This window comes from Thamnophis sirtalis, unplaced genomic scaffold, assembly GCF_051295495.1.
Source record: "Thamnophis sirtalis isolate CommonGarterSnake01/CBP01778 unplaced genomic scaffold, rThaSir2_p1.2 scaffold_9, whole genome shotgun sequence".
In the NCBI taxonomy this organism is placed as follows: Eukaryota; Metazoa; Chordata; class Lepidosauria; order Squamata; family Natricidae; genus Thamnophis; species Thamnophis sirtalis.
This window is the reverse complement of record NW_028261389.1, coordinates 40,370,383-40,390,756: the sequence shown is the minus strand read 5'-3', so window position 1 is coordinate 40,390,756 and position 20,374 is coordinate 40,370,383. Positions and strand designations below refer to the sequence as shown.

At 40.4% G+C, this 20,374-nt stretch overlaps 1 pseudogene; it reads right to left on the bottom strand.

Annotated features, from left to right (window-relative positions):
* LOC148044098 (uncharacterized) overlaps nucleotides 1-20,374 on the bottom strand; it is a 70,223-nt pseudogene that overhangs the window by 2,112 nt on the left and 47,737 nt on the right.

Here is a 20,374-nt window from a genome sequence, read left to right as displayed (position 1 = left end):
AAATTTCATACCAGACTGAATTACCCAAAACAATTGTGACACAAAAGAAATGGAAGCAAACCATACAACACAATAATGCCTATCATGTCAGGGCAAGATAAGAGCTTATGATTAAATGCTTGGTCTCTCTGTACCTATATATTTAGAGATTGTCAAATTAAGCTCCTTTGTTTCATAAAAATGAATTCAATGTAAATGGATGCTCTTATGATACACTTGTGAGTGACTGCTTTGACAAAAAGTATATAATAAAATAGGAATAATGGTTCCACCACAAAAGCGCGTAGGACAAAATCGCGCTCGACAAAAGCGCGCTGTGACGTCATCACAGCGCGACGAAAAAGATCGAAAAAATGTAAAAATAAAGCTAAAACCTTCCCCTAACCCCCCCAAACCTAACCCTAAACCTAACCCTAACCCTAACTCTTAACCTAACCCTAAACCTAACCCTAAACCTAACCGTTAAAGTAACGAAAAACGTAACGCTAACCCTTATCCTAACCCTAACGCTAACGCTAACGCTCTAAAGCTAACCCTAACCCTTACCCTTACCCTAACCCTAACCCTAACCCTAACCCTAACCCTTACCTTTATGTGAATCGGCTTGCTTTAATTTAATTTTTATTAATTTTTATTTGAATTTTTCGATCTTTTTCGTCGCGCTGTGATGACGTCAAAGGCGCGATTTTGTCGATCGCGCTTTTGTCGTCCGCGCTTTTGACGGGTCACGAGGAATAATAAGAAAGGATTGCTAAGATATTGCCAAGGCTAAGCATGAACACATTCTCTGTCTTTCAGCTAACAAGAGCTTATCAGAGTAAATCAGTAGCAATCAGCTAAAAGGAGTGCCAGGATCCCAAATTGTAAAGCCAACCGTAGGTGCAAAAGCAATGAGCAGCCATACTGAGAAATCAAATGGAAGCTACCTGCTACCCACAGGCAATCCTTGTTAGAGCTGAAGTGGGGGGTAAGGAGAATGTCACTTTGGAAGATCAAGAGGAAGGTAAAAAATAATAATAATGAGCAGAAACATGTAAAAGGGTTGCTTTGGCTTATTATCAAAGCTAGGTTTTCTACTCTTTGTCATGTTGTCTAATTAACAGTATCTCAGTTTCAAAGTAGAAGACACGGTAGTGAAGTGGATTTTATTCTGCTCTGGAAAAAATTATATTAAAATGTGAATTTATTTAAATGATTCTATTTATATCCTACCTCTTTTTGTACTGGGGCTCAAGGAGAGCTCTGTCTTCCCATTCTTTCTTCACAACACCAAGCCCGTAAGATGGGCTGGACTGAGAGAGAGTGAGTGGTCCAAAATCAGCTCCTGGGAGATTCAATAGCTGAGGATGGAGGAGAATCTGGATTCTCCCATTCCTTGTCCAACACCTTAATCACCACACAAATATTCATCCAGTAATTTTTAACTTCTTGTAATATTTATTATTAGCCAATAATAAATATTGACTAATATCAACATGAAATAAGAAGACTTAATAGATCAGCATATTTTAAAAGAAGATTCTAACTCAAATATACTGTATATTGATACATGATAAAGGTAAAGGTTCCCCTCACACATGCTTGCTAGCCATTCCCGGCTCTGGGGGGGGGGGTGCTCATCTCCATTCCAAAGCCCAAGAGCCAGTTCTGTCCAAAGACGTCTCCGTGGTCATGTGGCCAGCATGACTGAAAACCGAAGGTGCACATTGTGCTGTTACCTTCCCACGAAACGTGGTTCCTATTTTTCTACTTCCATTTTTACATACTTTCAAACTGCTAGGTTGGCAGAAGCTGGGACAAGTAACAGGAGTTCACCTCGTTACACGGTGCTAGGGATTAGAATGATACATGATACAGATATATAATTTGAAATAGTTTATAGAAAAGAAAGTGAGAAGTGGTGTAGCTAATCCATCAAGTCAAAATTCTGGATTCTTCCTCTGTATTAGCTGGCATACTGATTATATTACAGCATTACTTACACATTACAGATGGTTATAAAACATTCAGAATGGGCATCCCTTCTCTCCACAAGCCTTCTTCCTTCTTTGGGAGTTATATCCTTCTTAGATTATAATAGTTGAGAGAAAGATTAAAGTTTATTTGTTTTATTAAATCTTCTGTGTGTCAGCATTCCAAATATCATGCAGAATTAAATCAGAATCCAAGGCAGAGCTATCCTTAAAGTTCCAATTTAATAAGACAGACCTGTTGGTATTGTGCTATGGAATCCCAATACTGGAAATGACATCAGAATTCCACCCAGTTAAAAGTTCATGATCTTGTCCCCACACCCACAATCCATAACATGGTCCAATCTTCTTCTTCCATGCTGGCATCCACACCCAGCTGCTTCCAGTCAGGTGTAAAAGTACGGAGACAAAAGATGACCTTGAGCTTCTAGAAAACAATGATAACAATACATTCCACAATCTCACTCCTGTCTATTCCCACTCCCATCAACTATACTAAAGAAACAGCATAATGAAATAAGAGAAAGTGTGGCAGGCCAAAATTCTAAAAGGAATATAATTTCAGGCCTGACACTGTGGGCCTTTCCAGATCAAGAGCAAGGTATCAAAAAATAGTAAATCAGTAAATTAATATTTTTCTTTTGGAAAAGAATACCATGAAATGACATGTGGACTTCTTTATAATATAAAAGATATGAACATAATATAACCATAAAGACAAAACTAGACTTATCTGTTTTTGTTGATTTTACACATATCTGTATTGATACGTAAATATTAACACCACAATTTCTCATCCTGCTATCTTTGTGTATGTGTAGAGGGGAGCTAGGGCTACAGATCTGGCTGCACCCACAAGATGGCAGTAAAGCAATAACATTTTCAGTATCTTTTAGTTTTCATCTGGGGTCATCTGGATTTGTACAGCAAGAAACTTGTGACCCTAGTGCTTTATTTATTCATCTCTCTCTGCCACTGACCACCATCACCTTAAAAACTGCACATGAAACCTGACCTCAGTAGGATTCAAAGAGTCTGATCAAAAAAGTCAAGATGACAGCCATGATGGTGTGATCAAAACTCCTCCCACTTTTTACACATGATGCATAAAAAATGAACAGAGCTTCCATCTGTTCTTTCTTTTTTCTTTTTGTTACTTTTTTGACCACACTCTAGGATCAACCCTACCAAATCTATTTAAATGATAATAAAGAAGGGAAATAACATTCTATAGAACACTGAGAAGAAAGGGAAAACAAGACTAATAGTTCAGATTACAAAAATACCGGTAGGTTCTTTCTTTTGTTGTTTCTTTCTTATAGGAAAGCCAAACAAATAAAGTTTCTTGGTTTCATCCCTTGGGGAAAAAGAATTCTTAAAAAAAATTCATACCCAGTGATGCCTTCCAATTGCTTTTTATGATTCTTTTGTGTGGTGTTTCTGAGTTTTCTTTAGTATTGAGCAGTGATAGAAAGGTGGTAGAGGGATGGTGTTGGGGTAATTATCAAACAGCAGATTCCTTGGCTGTTCATCATATTGATTAATGTATGTTTCTTTTTTTCATTGTGGTGCAATAGAAGAAAGGTAATATCTGCTCTTATCTTACAAAATCTTCTACCAATTGTTCTGAAGTAGAGACGATAGTTTCCTCTAGAATGCCAAGGTAAAAGAAATAGAATCTGTCAGTCACATAACACTGGGCTGTGCCTAGAGAAAAGATTGGATTTCTGTGTCTGAGATTCTCCTGGTTCCTTTTTATTCCACAAAGCAAATTGCTTGGTCCTGGTTTCACTATAAAATGGGGAAGGATTCAGCTGGCAGAGATAACATCAAAATGTAGGAGCTATGCAATATATTCTCCACTGCACAATGTGTATGAGAAGACCGGCTATGGAAAAAGGCAACAACTCATTACCAAACTTATATATAATATTAAATTCTTACTTATAAAGGAGAATATTTGTAGCTCAGGGTTAAAATGAAAGATTCTTTGTATTATCTTAGTTTGGTTGTGGGTTGGGGGCTTGGGGTTTTTTTTTGGCAAATGTTTCATTACCCAAATTAGATAGCATAATCAGTGCTTGCTTACTGCTAGGTTTTTGTTTTGTTGGTTTTTTTTATTGTAAAGTACACATGTCTGGTCTTTTTTCCTTCTTCATCTTTTCCATTCCAAGATACTACACTCTGTTACCAGTTTTTACATTTTAAATAAACAAATCAACTAATCCAATGGGTGATCATGAAAAAAAAGGCCATAGATTTATATGTATTAATTTTACACAGGAAAAATGTGGGAAAAAGTAGGGAGACAACAGACTTATAAATTGTACATTTTTGTTATTAGATTATGTTCTATCTTTACTTCGGGGGTTTCATGAAACCAAAATTAGCTCTGTTGACCATAACACTTTCTCCGAAGGAGTGGAAAGTCCCTGAGACCACAAAGCCTCTAAAACCAACCCATTTTATTAATATGCAGAATAGAACCTGAACAAATTATGGGTTTTTTGGAAAAAATACAGCAAAAATGTTCAGATTATGGATGTCCAATTTGGGCATCTATAATCTGGATGCCCAAGTTGGCTCCCCCATGTACGCCCTTGTTAATTGTTGATTTCCCTCTCTATACACTGCCCTGTATTATAGTGCACCATAGAGTGATTTGTCTCACCATTGGCAATGGAACTGGCAGGGGAACTGAGAAACACTACTGTAGACTATACATAAAATTTCAGTCAAATCATTGCCAAAAATAAACCTTATGGTTTCCTATTGTTTTGAGATTAGCAATGCCTTAAAAAGTGTTCATTATCACTACTTAATTTTCGGATGGATGCCTTTGCCTGACATCCTCACTTCTAGCCATGTGAGATAGATAAGAATACCAAATCCCTTGCATCTTATTGACAAAGAAGAATGGATGAAAAGGAAATTCCCTTACACCATCTTCTGATTCTATCTGAGCATGAATAACAAAATCATATGTTGCCCATAATTAAGTGGCAAAAAAAATTAACAGAGAGAGTTGCTGAAATCACAGATTGTGATTTAAAAGGCTCTCCAATAGAAAAACTCCATTGCATGATATAAAATTCTCAGCAGATCATGTGATGATAGATCTGCTACTAATATAAAAACAACTGCAATATGAAGAAGTGCCAAGTGATGAAAAAGAAAGGAGGGAGGGAGAGAGGGAAGGAGGGAGGGAGGGAGGGAGGGAAGGAAGGAAGGAAGGAAGGAAGGAAGGAAGGAAGGAAGGAAGGAAGGAAGGACACATATACAGTATATGGAACATAAATATCAGATCCAAAAATCAAATTTAACACAGTTCTTATTTTATTTTTTTCCCTATTCCTTATTATGATTAATCATACAGTCAGATTTTTAGACAGGATTTGGCACTTTTGTCTACCTATTGAATTCTGGGTAGGCAGATGGTAAAGATATTTCATGATGTAAGCTGTTCTGAACAAAGCTGCCTTTTGCAATTGACTGTTGATGATTTGGTCAATACCAGTGGTGCTCAAGTGGTGGTCCAGTTGTTTGGGGATTGCACCCAAGGTGACTGTTACTATAGCTTTACTTTATCAGTATTAGTAATATTCATTATTGTTATTATTATGTATTCCTAGAATAGTCCAGCCTTAAAATAGATATTATCTCAGTGCCAATTTGTTACTTGAAAAATCCTACTTACTAAAAGTTCCAGCTTAATTTTTGAAGCAGAATCTATTAAATTCCTCTCTTTTCAAGGTGTAAAGGAGAAGATGGTTTGAGATCTCTGTGTTGCAGATGTACTAAATCCCCATGTGCTTCTACTTGAAATGGACAAAGTTGTGTATTTCTTTCATGGGAAGACTGTGACAACCATAACAGTCCTTTTTTTAAAAAAAATAGCACTTCTGAAAAACATTGTTCCTCCCATATCTATGATATAGAATGATCTTCTAGTGTCACTGTCTGTTTTGTTTTAGCCACATATTTCAATGGTCTACTGAAAAGAGGACAACATAAAAATTATATTGATTAGAATGGTCATCTTAGAGTTTATTTGAAGTCCTAAAGAATTATTAGATCAGGACTGTCAAACTCCCATCCCGCGGGCCAGATGCTTCACTCGCTGGCCACATTCATGCCCGATTTAGCAAAGGGGGAAGGGAAGTCCCAGTACATCATGTGATGCCACTGTGATGATGTGAGTTTGAAATCCTGTACCAGATTATCTGTTGTTTTGTCTACTTTTAATGCTTTTCTGTAAAAAGAGCTAATTTTAAATAGCTAAGATGCTTGAAAGTACTCTGTCTAACAAGCAGTAAGTGATGAGGATCAATGTTGACAAACATTTTACTAGGAAACTGCTGGGACTGTTTCAAGCTAAAAAATATTGTCCCATTATCAGGTTCCTATTCACAGACTGCAGAGAGAGCACAGGGGAGCACAATTACTGCAATCTAGACATTGTTATTACAAAGGACCTTATTAGTAAAGTATGCAGAATAATAGAGTTAGAAAGAGTCATTTGGTTCCTTGACTCTGATGCCCAGCTCTGCTCTGGAATCCAATTGAAATTATATTGGTAGAAAGACATCCAGTCTCTTGAGACTCTGGAAACCTTGAATATGGCTCTCAAATATCTACAAAAGTCATTACCAAGTTGTATGTGATAGTCAGAGAAAATAACTTTTTTTAATGAGGAGATTGTTATGGTTGAATCTTTATGCTTCTCATAAAAGAAGGGGAAAATGCACCAAAAGATCATCAACCACATGAACAAATTACTTAGCTCAAGTGTGAGAATGCATGAAGCTGCCATGTTTATCAGGAATAAAAATATATCAAACATCTGCATCAAGGACCCTTTTTCAACATTGGAGAACATGAAGTCATCTTTTTTGGCTAATTTCAATCTTTTTTGTTTGGACTATTTATCGTTCCAACAGTGTTTAATGACACTGGGAAAACTGCTTTTAAGGAATTGATGAGTGATAAAAGAAGTGTCTGAGGCAAAGTGGTTGGCTTTCTACTTCAGCAGTTCAGAGACAGCTGGGTCCAAACAGAGCTCAAAATTCATGTCCTGGATTATGTTGCTTAAAGGCTTATCTTCATGCCTCCATTTTGCATCTTGGAATAGAACAATAATGCCATGTTGTAATAACTCAGCTGTTCTCAAGATTCAAGAGAACAGATTGCAAAATTATCAATTATGTCTACATCTTCCTTGATTTGTTCCCCATGCTGGAGTCCAAAAGATTATTTCTGCCACAGCACCACTACTGCTCCGGGAGTAAAGGGAGGGGGAAGTGTGGTGGGAGTGAAAATCTGGAAACTTAATTTTTTATCTGTTCCATCGTATGTGGTTTGGCTTTGAGTATTATAGCAATAATAATTCATTTCCATCATTCAGGCCAGCTCTACACAAGAGGGGGAAAAAGAGACCCAGAAAATTCTGCTTTCATTAATCTGATTTAAAGAAGAAGCCACGAGAATATGAAAGCCATGATATTCTAGATGGCTTAAGAAAGCAAAATTGTACCAATTTGTTTAGGCCAAAGACTGTTCTTTAGTGACACATTAGGGATGCTTCACTTCAGAAAATGGTGGAGGTCAGGTGCAGACTAAAATTTTTACTAGAATAAAAACTTAATTATAAACTTAAATAAATATAGTTATAACTAATTCCCAATTATTTATTAATTTTTCTATTTGCCTTGCGTTAAAAGTAGCAATTTAGTCATAATTTGAGTCAGACTCTTGAGACTTCACCCAAACCTTTGGCTAGGAGGGGAAAGCACATATGTACTAGAGTCTTTAAATTATATGTTTCTGTAATAAAGATATTGCTAATCTGTTTTTATTTCCTCTGCCAATTTTGGGGTTTGTGCTTATGCTTTTTTTTTCAAAGCAAACTAACATAGGCAAAGTTAAGGAGAGAAAGGGAATTCTTATAAGCCTGGATTTCCACCAATAAATCAATAAACAGATACATTAACCCAATCTACAACCACTTAGAATGAAAGAACAACATCAATCATGATCCCAAAGGCAGCATTTTAAGAACAATGAACAGCCACACTGCAAACAAAGTTATACTCAACAGATCACAAGAAATCAGACCACATCATATGCAGCTGATCAAATCAACCCAAAAGCAGACCATGACATTATCAGAAGACTTCCAAACAACAACACCAGCACCAATTTACATCACACTGATGGTACTTAAAACCAAGGACTATGACTCAACAATTACAGCCAGCCAATCAGAGTTGGGTTCCTACCAGTTCGCACCAGTTCGGTAGAACCGGTTCATCAAATCTACTGAACCGGTTAGAAGAGGTTCCACCAGTGGACCCAGAAAGGAGGGCACACCTACAGAAGAGGTTCCAAAAATTTTTGAAACCCACCACTGACACACACACACACACACACACACACACACACACACACACATGCAGACAGACTCACACAGAGAGAGAAGAGAAAGAAAGGAAGAAAGAAAAAAGAAAAAAGAAAGAAAAAGTGAGAGAGATGAAAGAAAAAAAGGAAAAAGGGACAAAGAGACAAAAGGAAGGAGAGAGAGAGAAAGAAAGAAAGAAAACACAAGGCTGGCAAGCCACTCCCACCAGGTCACATGGCCAGCAAGCCACTCCCACAAAGGAGACCACACCCACAGAGTAGGTTCGAAAACTTTTTGAAACCCACCACTGCAGCCAATCACATATCTTGAAATAAAATCAGGACTCAGCAGGTATTTAAAAGCCAGTGCTCCCCCAGACAAGCACAATCCAAAGTGCACTGAAGATATCTCCTCAAATGGAGATGAAACATTTGCAACCAAATTGCCAAGCTTGGAGCTCGAACCAACAACATAACTACTAATCTGAGTTGCTAATATTCAAAAACTTTCAACCCAAGACATTTTGGTACATCAGTAATATAGCTAGTACTGTATCTGCAAATATGTGTGTGTGTGTGTGTGTGTGTGTGTGTGTGTTTGTGTGTGTGTGTGTGAGAGTGTGTGAGTGTGTGTGTGTGTGTGTGTGTGTGTGTGAGAGAGAGAGAGAGAGAGAGAGAGAGAGAGAGAGAGAGAGATAAGAGAAAAATGCATTGGAAGGCTGCACTATCTACAAACTGAAAAACAAAACAAAAATAAATCTTACCTGGAAACAAGATAAACTAAACTAGAAAAAAATGAGAAAGAAAGCAAAATAGAGACATATCCAGTCATAGAAATGGCTTTACATGATTATGTTTTTCATGCTCTGCTTGTGTGTGAAGTCTGCACTTACTGCTGCTGTTCCTGTTCAACAGCCTTACCCTCAGTCCCCACAACAAGTCAACAAAAAAAGGTGAATGTAAGGAAAAAACATGTAATGTATCTTTGCAAACATATGCAGGGACTATGAAAATAAGATACTAAATGTGTAAGGATGATGTCCTCCCATTTATGACATGGCTACATCAAGTTGAGTATTGTTTAATTTATATTGCTGTGCTAGACTTAATCAGAGTTTTCTCTTTGAATCATTGTTTTGGGATGAAGACCCACATTGGTCTTTAAGTGGTGGCAGCAGTGCTTGATTGTGTGAAAGGATATAAAGTAATCGGTTGAGGCTAGAATTTAACTGAATCCAGGTCAAATTAACTTAAGTAAAATGAAATTAAAGAGTGTGACTTATTTCCTTCAGATTTATTAAAAATGGCCATTTGGCAGCAATTATGGGAGAATAGCTCCCATAACTACACCATCGCCTTGCTGGCCACAAATAATCCTAAAGCCCCTTCATCTATATTATATACACAAAGGGTGTACAGATTGTGGTCTCTTATAAATAAAGATAGATAGTAGGTTGCAACTCATTTGTAATGTATCCTGTTGGGTTGAAAACGTCAATCAATATTGCAATAGGACAGCACTACTAGATATGGGGTGCAGAAATCCAGACAACTACTAGATCATAGCCAATGGCTACAGAAGACACTTAACTCTTTGCTGCCATCTTGCAGACTTTAGATACTTTTTTTCAGCCCCGATTTGATATCTCTATACTAGAATATCAACTACAGTACCTTCTGAGAAAAAATGTTTAAGTAAACTGCTTAGGACAGCCAGTGTATAAGAAACCCATATGAGTGGTTTTTTATTAGTTTGCTTCTTTTAATGGTAAGCCCATGTGGGGTTTAATTGATTTTTGGCTTTGCTTTGAACTAATGACTCATAGGATTGAACTACCACATCAGCTTTGATATACTGTAGTGCTTAACTTTACACAGAAACGTCTCTACTTTTAGATATTCTGCATAGCTTCTGGGTTAGCCTCAAAATCCTGCTTGCACTTTGTTCTATAAACTCAACATCCCACATCTCCTTTAAAGGCAGGGTTTTTTTTTAAATAAGCCAAAGTGAGATTTGTACCACTATTTGACTTAACCCAGAAAAATCCCTAATCTTTAATTGTACAGCTTGTGTGCAAGCCATACAAGATTAGTATAAATTATTTATTTTACCAGCTGTTTGGATTTGTCTAACGAGTATAGATTAGAAAAATCTAAATATTAATGAAATGAAAATATTTCACTGAACCTGACAATGTGTGGAAGGAAAGAAAGCAATTACAAGGGATAAAAATGGAAAGTCCATATAAACAATTATGTTCAGAAGTACATAGATGGTCTTTTAGTAATGGGGGGGGGAGGTTTTACCATGATCACCTTCCCAGTCTATTGCTCTCCTGAAACTCTTCCAGGGATACAGCAGTCTCAATATTTTCAGCACTTGACTGACCTTCTCTGGACTTGGAAACTAAGGTTTGGGCTTGCTTAGCACTTGCATGAGAATATCAGAATTGTAGGTTGCTGCAGGAAATCAGAAAAGCACCTAGGAAAAAAGAATTGGCAAACACCTCTGTATTGTTGCCAAGATCCCAACATAATGATATATTGGTTCAATATATTGAAAAGGCAGTTTGTTGGGAAAGTATTCCTATTGCCCATTTGCTACCTGTTTATATATAGTAACTTTGGCCTGCTGCTTGTTAGCGTCAATGATGTTACCTAGCTGGGTAATGAAATTTCTGCAAACAAGCAACCTGAAGGAGCATAAAGGACTGACTGACAATTGGAAGCCTGTTCACCAGATTGCACTTGGCATCTCTTTCTCTCTCTTCCTCTCTCTTTCTCTCTCTTTCTCTGTCTCTCTCTCTCTCTCTCTGCAGACGCGATAAGAGCGGAAAAATGTTGCCGTTTTGCCGCTTTTATCACCACTAAGTAGGATTTAATATGATTTCTTACTAGTGTTCGATCAGATTCAGATCGGCTGGCCCTCCAACCACTCTCTAGGTGTCTTTTCCAGTGTTTTATCTCCTGGAGCTCCTCAGTAAACCAGGGAGCTACCTGGGATCTACACCGGGTCAGAGGCTGCAAAGGCACAACATGATCCAAAGCCCCAGTGACCGCCCTATCCCAGGCTTCCACTAGGGCTTCGGTCAAGTTGTGAGCAAGGGATTCAGGAAAAGTCCCAAGCTCCATCAGGAACCTTTCAGGATCCATCAAGCGTCTGGGGCAGAACCATTTAGTCAGCTCCGCTTCCCTGCGGTGAGTGGTAGCAGTATGGAAGTCAAGCCTGATAAGGAAATGATCCGACCATGACAAGGGTTGGATAGAAATATCCCCTAAATCTAGATCATTCATCTACTGCCCAGAGACAAAAATCAGGTCGAGCGTGTGTCCCCTATTATGAGTGGGGTCTTGAATTAACTGAGTTAGGTCCATAGCCATCATGGAAGCCATGAACTCCCGAGCTGACTCGGATGTCTTGCCAATGGAAGGCAGATTGAAATCTCCCAGGATCATAAGCCTGGGGAAATCAACCGCCAATCCAGCTGACACATCCAGCAGCTCCAGCAGGGCCGATGAAACATAGCAGGGAGACAGGTACGTAACAAGAAGGCCCACCTGAACTCCAAGGCCCCATTTCACAAAAAGGGACTCACCCCCCCCCCATCTGAGGCATAGTGACCTCCTGAGATCTGAGACTTTCCCTAATAACCACTGCCACCACCCCACCCCACCCCTGCCCTGGGCTCTTGGCTGGTGAAACGCCCGGAAGCCTGGTGGGCATAATTCACTAAGTGGAACACCCCCCTCATGGCCCAATCAGGTCTCCGTAATGTACGCCAGGTCCGCTCTACCCTCTTGTATGACATTGTAAATGTGGGGAGCCTTATGTTCCACGGACCTGGTGTTAAGCAACACCAGCTGGGACTAGGGTCCTGTAATCCCGAGCACCCAGAGGTGTGAGAAGGGTGATGAGGGTTGGAATGCGTGATTGCTCTTAAACAGTGGACCCGCATCCCCTGACATAATTTGGCCCTCGGCCCCCAACATATCTGCTTCTCCCACAAACAATAGAGATGGTAAACCCACCAATGGAATGGCTTAATGTCTCCCCTGGAATCCCAACCCTTCCCAACACTCCCGACCCATGCCCATTAGTTAGCTCTGGCCTGTGCCCTGGCAGACTCCCCCCCAAGCCTGTCTGAGCAATCCGTATCAACCCCCCCCCCAACCCCTTAAAATTTGATTTAAAAACCCCTGTAAAAAAAACCTAAGAAGTCTCTTCTTCGCATGCCATCTCTCAGGATCCCAAGATCTGTCATTAAGGAAGCATCTTGATAGGCAAGAAGGCCATCCCTGGGAAAGGGGGAGTTCCCGAAGGGAATAAAGTTCTGTCACAGTATAGCATAGAGGAGAGTGTGGCATCAACCAAATGGGATGACATCATGGGGGGGGGAGCCACATTTTCCAAGTTGGCCATGCCCACATGGTCACATCACCGCTGAGCCGCTCCCACAAAAAAGGCCACACCTACAGAATAGGTTCTAAAATTTTTGAAACCACCACTGGTTTGTAGCTTTGATTTGGCAAAACAATGCATCATAGGGCAACATTTTTTAAATCAAGGTACTTAAATAGACTAATTTAAAGAATGTGTTCAAAATCCTGGATCCATGTGGGATTGAAATGTGTGGCCATTTCTGTGTTGCCACACTGCCATGCTGCAATGCTCATGTGATCATGACCCTCTCTATGCTCACACACCCCCATTAATAACCACATTCAGAGACACAACAGAGTTGGTATTCAGCAGGTTCTGACCAGTTCTGGAGAACTGGTAGCAGAAATTTTGAGTAGTTCAGAGAACCGGTAAATACCACCACTGACTGGCCCCACCCCATCTATTCTCTGTTTCCCAAGTCCCAGCTGAGGGAATGGAGATTTTGCAGTATCCTTCTCCTGCCATGGTTACCAAGCCACACTCACCAAGCCACACCATGCCCATCAAGCCATGCCCACAGAACCGGTTGTAAAAAAATTTGAATCCCACCACTGGGACACAACCACTAGCACCCTAATTAGTTATGGGCCTCTTTGTGGTTGCACACACTTTGTACCATTTTTAGCTTCCTTTCTGCACTCCTCCTACCGTGTGTATATACCCACCCTTGCCAAGACTCTCTGCATTCACAAATGTGCATATATAAACACACAAACACACACACACACACACATAATTGCCTTTCTTTCTATGCTTGCACACATCCTGCAGCCTCTATTCCTGCATGATCTGCAGCAACCCCCTCCATCAACTTGCATATGGCCTCTACCATCCTCCAGTGGCACCACTGCACTCCTTATCTAGGCTTGCCTCCACTTCACTCCCTGAGACCATCCTGCAGCAGAGAAATTTGCACATCATATCAAGCCAAACTCAAGAGCAGAATAAAAATGTAATGTATAACACAAGTAAATGTGTGTGCCAGAAGAAAGAAAATGTTATTTAATGTCACACACAACATACTGCATATAACAATGATTGAGAAAACAGTATCATTAAAATTGGAAAATTAGCATTTTAGTCTTCCTGTTTTTCAATTGCTGCAGTGTAAACAACTGATTTTTTTCAGTCAGATTTCAGGATGAAATCAAAGCATTTTTCTTTGAAAAAGGATGTGTGGATCTAGCAATTCCAGGAATTTTGTAAACATTAGCATAAGTAATAAAATATTTTAAATAAGCAAGATAAAATTTAACAGTGGATTTCATTAAATTTGATGAAGGTAATGGAAAAGTGGTTAAAGTTTTATTAGATCATACAGATAGCATTTTTAGAAACAGTTTGTATGAATTATAGCAGTTTATTTCTGCTGTCCAGGATTTAAACATTAAGTATAATGAACATAGTTTTCAAATATGTCAGTAATACTATGCCCCAAATTCTACCAATCTGTAAATGTAATATGTTTTTTCTTCATTGAATTGTATATTATACATGCTTCTAATATTTTATAAGTCACTCAATAACTCTTTTTTGGAAGAATAAATCCTCTTTTGGAAGAATAAAGAATATTTCTTTTTAAAAAGTATAATTGTATAATAGAATTTAATTTAAAACATCAGACAAATTAACTTTAGCTTTCTGAACTTTTTGAAGTTATAATGTATATGTTTAATTTTAATGCAAATGAATAAAACAAGTAACATTTAAAATGTCTACATTAAAATGTCTACATTGGCTATCTCAGGCTCTTCCTCTCTCATCAGGATTACAGTAGAACCTCTAGTCACAACCATAATTCATTCCATAACTTTGGTCACAAACCAATTTGGTCATGACCCAAACCTAATTTTGGAAATTTGGCACTTACAAAAAAATGGCATGGAAGGGAAAATTGGCCACCAAAAAAAAAAGAGTTGTGAATTTTTTGGTCAGAACCCGATTTGGTCATAGTCAGAAACATTCGTGACCAGAAGTTCTACTGTATGTTTAAACTTTTGCCTGATGAAATAATCTGGAATTTTAGGCCTTGATTAATTCAGATCACTTTCACATACTGTTTTGTACCTCTGTATATATACTAGAAGAGACAATCAGACATGCAGAACATTCTTGGGCATCCTTCAGTCTCAAAAGACTATGGTATCGTGCTCTGGAAAGAGGTCCTAAAGCAGCATTTGGTGTGGCTAAAAAGGTCAATTCGGGAGTGGGAATTCCTTCCACACTGAGGGCAGATACATTCTGTCCCCTGACCAGCCCCCAGATTTCGCTGGTTCCGGGACTGCCTCTTTGCTTCAGCCTGCCGAACAGGTATCTCTTCGAATTGGAGAAGGCCATGCTGCGTCTTTAGCTCCAAGCTGAACGATCAGAGGTCAAGTTTTCCCAGCTGTTAATGTCCATTCCCAAGGTCTTTAGATCCCTCTTGCAGATATCCTTGTATCGCAGCTGTGGTCTCCTTCTGGGGTCATTTCCCTGCACTAATTCTCCATACAGGAGATCTTTCAGAATCCAATCATCAGCCATTCTCATGACATCCCCAAGCCAATGTAGACATCACTGTTTCAATAGTGTATACATGCTAGAAATTCCAGCATATTCCAAGACTGCGCTATTTGGAACTTTGTCATGCCAGATGATGCCAAGAATATGCCAGAGACAGCGCATATGAAAAGACAAGTCAAAAACTGGATGTGAAATATTTTTGATATAATCCAAGAAAGCAGGAGAGGGGATAGTTATAATCAATGTGATAATATATCAAGTTTAAAATAAATGTCTCATTTCGTTAACAAAGGTAAAATTGATTTTTCCACTAAAAAGTCATTAAGGCTCCTAATTTTCATGGTAACTGTTTAGATAAAGAAATATCTCTGAAATGAGGATCTCATAGGCTGCCATGGTCAGCTACAGTTATTTGATATCATTTACGATGCTTTATGCCAGCTTCCCACAAGGAAAGTAATGGAAAGCTGGCAGGAAGTCACAAGTCTCTCCCACTCCCACTGCTTTTGTGTCCTTGCTCCTTCTGTTTCTCTGTTTAGATAACAAAATATCTCTGAAACAATGACCCAGTGGGTCATGAGTTACCTAGTTTTACATTAAAGTGCTAAACAATACTAGACAACCCATGACCCATTAGGTCATTTCTTCAGAGGGTTTCTCAATGTTCAAGGAATGGTGAGCAACTATTTCTCTCTCTCTAAGTCATACAGAGAATTAGCTAGATAAATTGTTGGTGATGAATATCTTTATTACAACAAGCAAAATGTTCCAAAGTAGCGATCATGTTTTTGAGTCCTCTAGAGCTCTTCATAAAATTGGCAGTCGAATGAAATGAATGTGGGAGAAGTGGGGAGGACCCTGTTGTGCTAACCATCAGTGGTTAGTTATTGGTTATTGTTCATATCTGGTATTTAAACATAAAATGACTTAAATACTAGATATGAACAATAACCAATAACTAATCAGTAATGTAATGCATACTTGCTTTGTGTACTTCTTTGATTTCATTATAACCATCAGATGGAGAGCACTTTTTTCTGCTTAGAGTCCAGGAAAAACAGTGAAGTTTACATATCCACTTAGTTTTACAGATTTACGGATTAACAGAGTTGGGAGGGACCTTGTCAGAGGTGGTATTCTGTGGGTTCAGACTGGTTTGCCTGAACCAGTATTTAGGTATTTAGGTATTTATTGGGATTTATATGCCGCCCTTTTCCCTGAGGGGACTCAGGGCGGCTTACAACCACAAGGAAGGGGAGGTGCAAGGTCAAAACAAAACAATATGTGAACAGCAGAAAAGTAATAAAAACCCAACTTTCATTCAACAGTCAAACACTCGGGCGGGTAATTAGGAGCCTATCCCCAGGCCTGCTGGGAGAGCCAGATCTTGAGGGCTGCGCGGAAGGTCTGGATAGTGGTGAGGGTGCGGATCTCCATGGGGAGCTCGTTCCACAGGGTCGGGGCAGCAGCAGAAAAGGCTCTCCTCCGCGTGGTCGCCAGTCGGTATTGACTGGCGGATGGGATTCGGAGGAGGCCCAGTCTGTGCGATCTAATTGGTCGATTTAGGGAGGTAATCGGCAGAAGGCGGTCTCTCAAGTACCCAGATCCACTACCATGGAGTGCTTTAAAGATGGTCATCAGTATCCTGAAGCGCACCCGGAGACCAACAGGTAGCCAGTGCAGCTCGCGGAGGACAGGTGTAACGTGGGCGAACCGTGGTGCGCCCACTATCACTCGCGCGGCTGCATTTTGGACTAACTGTAGTCGCCGGATGCACTTCAGGGGCAACCCCATGTAGAGCCCATTGCAGTATTCCAGTCTAGAGATCACAAGGGCTCGAGTGACTGCTGTGAGAGCCCCCCGATCTAAGTAGGGCCGCAACTGGCGGACCAGGCGAACCTGGGCAAATGCCCCCCTGGTCACAGCCGACAGCTGGTGATCAAAAGTCAGCTGTGGATCCAGGAGGACTCCTAAGTTGCGGACCCTATCTGAGGGGTATAGAATTTGACCCCCCAGTCTAAGCGTTGGTGTATTAGCCAAATTATTGGGGGGGAAACACAACAGCCACTCGGTCTTATCCGGGTTGAGTACCAGTTTGTTAGCACTCATCCAGTTCCTAACGGCCTCCAGACCCTGGTTCATCACGTCCACCGCTTCATTGAGTTGGCACGGGGCGGACAGATACAATTGTGTATCGTCCGCATATTGGTGGTATTTTATCCCGTGCCTCCGAATGATCTCGCCCAGCGGTTTCATGTATATGTTAAATAGTAGGGGTGATAGGACCGAACCCTGAGGTACCCCACATGTTAGGGGCCTCAGGGACGATCTCTGCCCCCCAACTAACACCGACTGCGACCTGTCCGAGAGGTAGGAGGAGAACCACCGCAGAACAGTGCCTCCCACTCCCACCTCCCGCAGTCGTCGCAGAAGGATACCATGGTCGATGGTATCGAAAGCCGCTGAGAGGTCCAGGAGAACCAGGATGGACGCATAGCCTCCATCTCTGGCCCTCCAGAGATCATCGGTCAATGCGACCAAAGCGGTTTCTGTGCTGTAACCAGGCCTGAAGCCGGACTGGAAGGGGTCAAGATAACTAGCTTCCTCCAAGGCCCGTTGAAGCTGAAAGGCCACCACCTTCTCAACAACCTTCCCGATAAAGGGAAGGTTGGAGACAGGACGAAAGTTATTTAAAATGGCTGGATCTAACGATGGCTTCTTCAGGAGGGGTCTCACCACCGCCGTTTTAAGTACGGCGGGGAAGTGCCCCTCCCGAAGGGAGGCGGTGACAACCGCCTGGATCCAGCCATGTGTCACCTCCCTGCTGTTAGCCACCAGCCAGGAGGGACACGGGTCCAGAATACAAGTGGAGGCACTTACAGCTCGAATGGCCTTGTCCACATCCCCTGAGGCAACTTCCTGGAACTCAACCCAGAGCTGATGTAACAGATGATCCTCCTGCGTCTCAGCTGGATCTACTGCGGTGGAGTCCAGGTCCGATCGAAGCCGAGCTACTTTGTCCGCCAAGAATTGAGCATAATCCTCAGCCCTACCCTGCAAGGGGTTTCCCGCCTCCCTCCTATTAAGGAGGGAGCGGGTTATCCTGAACAGGGCGGCTGGGCGTGACTCGGCGGACGCGACCAAGGAAGAAATATATGATCTTTTCGCAGCTCTTAATGCTCGGACATAGTCCTTGGTGCAGGTAGTTAAGAGTGCTCGGCTTGCCTCGGACCTATCGGACCTCCACTGGTGCTCTAGGCATCTCCTCCGGCGTTTCTTCTCCCGGAGTTCCTCGGTGAACCAGGGAACTCTCCGGGATCCACTGACCCAGAGGGGCCGTAGTGGCGCAATCCGGTCGAGAGACTCCGACGCCGCCGAGTACCAGGCGGCAGCCAGAGTCTCCGCCGAACTGTGGGCGAGGGTATCAGGAATAACCCCAAGCTCCGTCTGGAACCTCAGAGGATCCATAAGTCGCCTGGGGCGGAACCACCTGGTCGGTTCCTCCTCCCTACGGTGGGGGTTTGGCCTCCGGGTAGCAGAAATAGTGGGTGGTTCTTGCCCCAGCTCTATGCCATTACATTTAGGCATTTTTTTTTAGCTAAAGCAGATGCAGATGCACATGAATGCACACTTACATTTGCAAACTGGAAGGGAAGGGAAGGGAAGTGAATATCTCCCTGGACCTTGTAGGTCATCTAATTCCATCCTGCTCAATCCTTTCTTCATCACTATCACATCCAGACTATAACAGCATGACAAAACACATTGGAAGACCTGCAAAAAATATCATTTGCCTTCAAGCAAAAACTGGTGGGACCATAAAACAGAGAGAATAATAGATAATGAAGCTAAATGGCTATGGGATTTTACAACTCAAACAGATAGCCACCTACCTCATAACACCCCATATTTAACAATGGTCAATAAAAAGACAAAAAAGTCTGGTTAATGGATGTGACAGAACCTAACAACATCAGAGTTAAAGAGAAAGAACTAGAGAAAATCACAAAATACAAAGACCTGCAAATAGAAATAGAACAACTATGGTAAAGGAAAGCAAAGGTAGTACCAATATTGATAGGTGCCTTGGGTGCAATCCCAAAACAACTGGAGCACCACTTGAGTACATTGGCATTGACAAATTCACCATCAGTCAATTGCAAAAGTCAGCTTTACTCCGAAAAGCTTACATCCTGAAATGATATATCTAACACCGTCAAACTTCAACATCTACCTATCCTAGGTTCTTGGGAAGATTTGGTTTAGACAAAAATGTTAAATTCAGTCTAAATATCTTGCTGACAATGCAACAAGCCATAGTAATTATTGGGTTAATAGAAAAAAATAAGAAAACCCTATTATTCCAGTATCTACTACTAGATTCTTTCATAGGGAACAGAGATGGGTTTTCAAAAAGTGACCTTTAGTTCAAGATATTCAAGAATGGCTTGTACAAAAATCCCTTAGAATGATTCATCTTATCATTTGAAAAAACTCCTCCTTTATACAGAAGTTTTTATAAAAAGACAAATAAAGGTTAAATGTCTTAAATGTGGACCTACACAAACTATGTCTGTAGAATATTACAGGAAGAAGTAAAGTAACTTCTTTAGCTGGACTTGCTGTTATTACAAATTCATCCTTCTCCTACAAATACGGTCATCTGATTTTATCTCTTTCGGTATGAATTTCTGAAAAACAAGGAGTCTATTGATTAACCAGACTGTAGGTTAATACCAGGCTTGTCAGACTGACATTATTGTTTTTTTTAGAGTTTCAAGAGCCAGGAACAGAAGGTTTAGGCTTAAAATTAAAACAGAATACCTGTCAGGATATTTCTTAAAAGGAAATGGCTTTTCCACATTAACCTCTCAAATCTTTAGCTTGTAGCCTATTTTATTTAATTAAAAAGAAATGTTCAAAAGGATAATTCTCATTGTAAAACAAACAAAAATCAACACTCAAAAACTGTTGCAGGTCTACTGCATCTACTCAGACATCAATTAATAAGCTCAAATTTTCTTTTATTCATTCTTGAATGAATATGTAAGAATAAAGGATG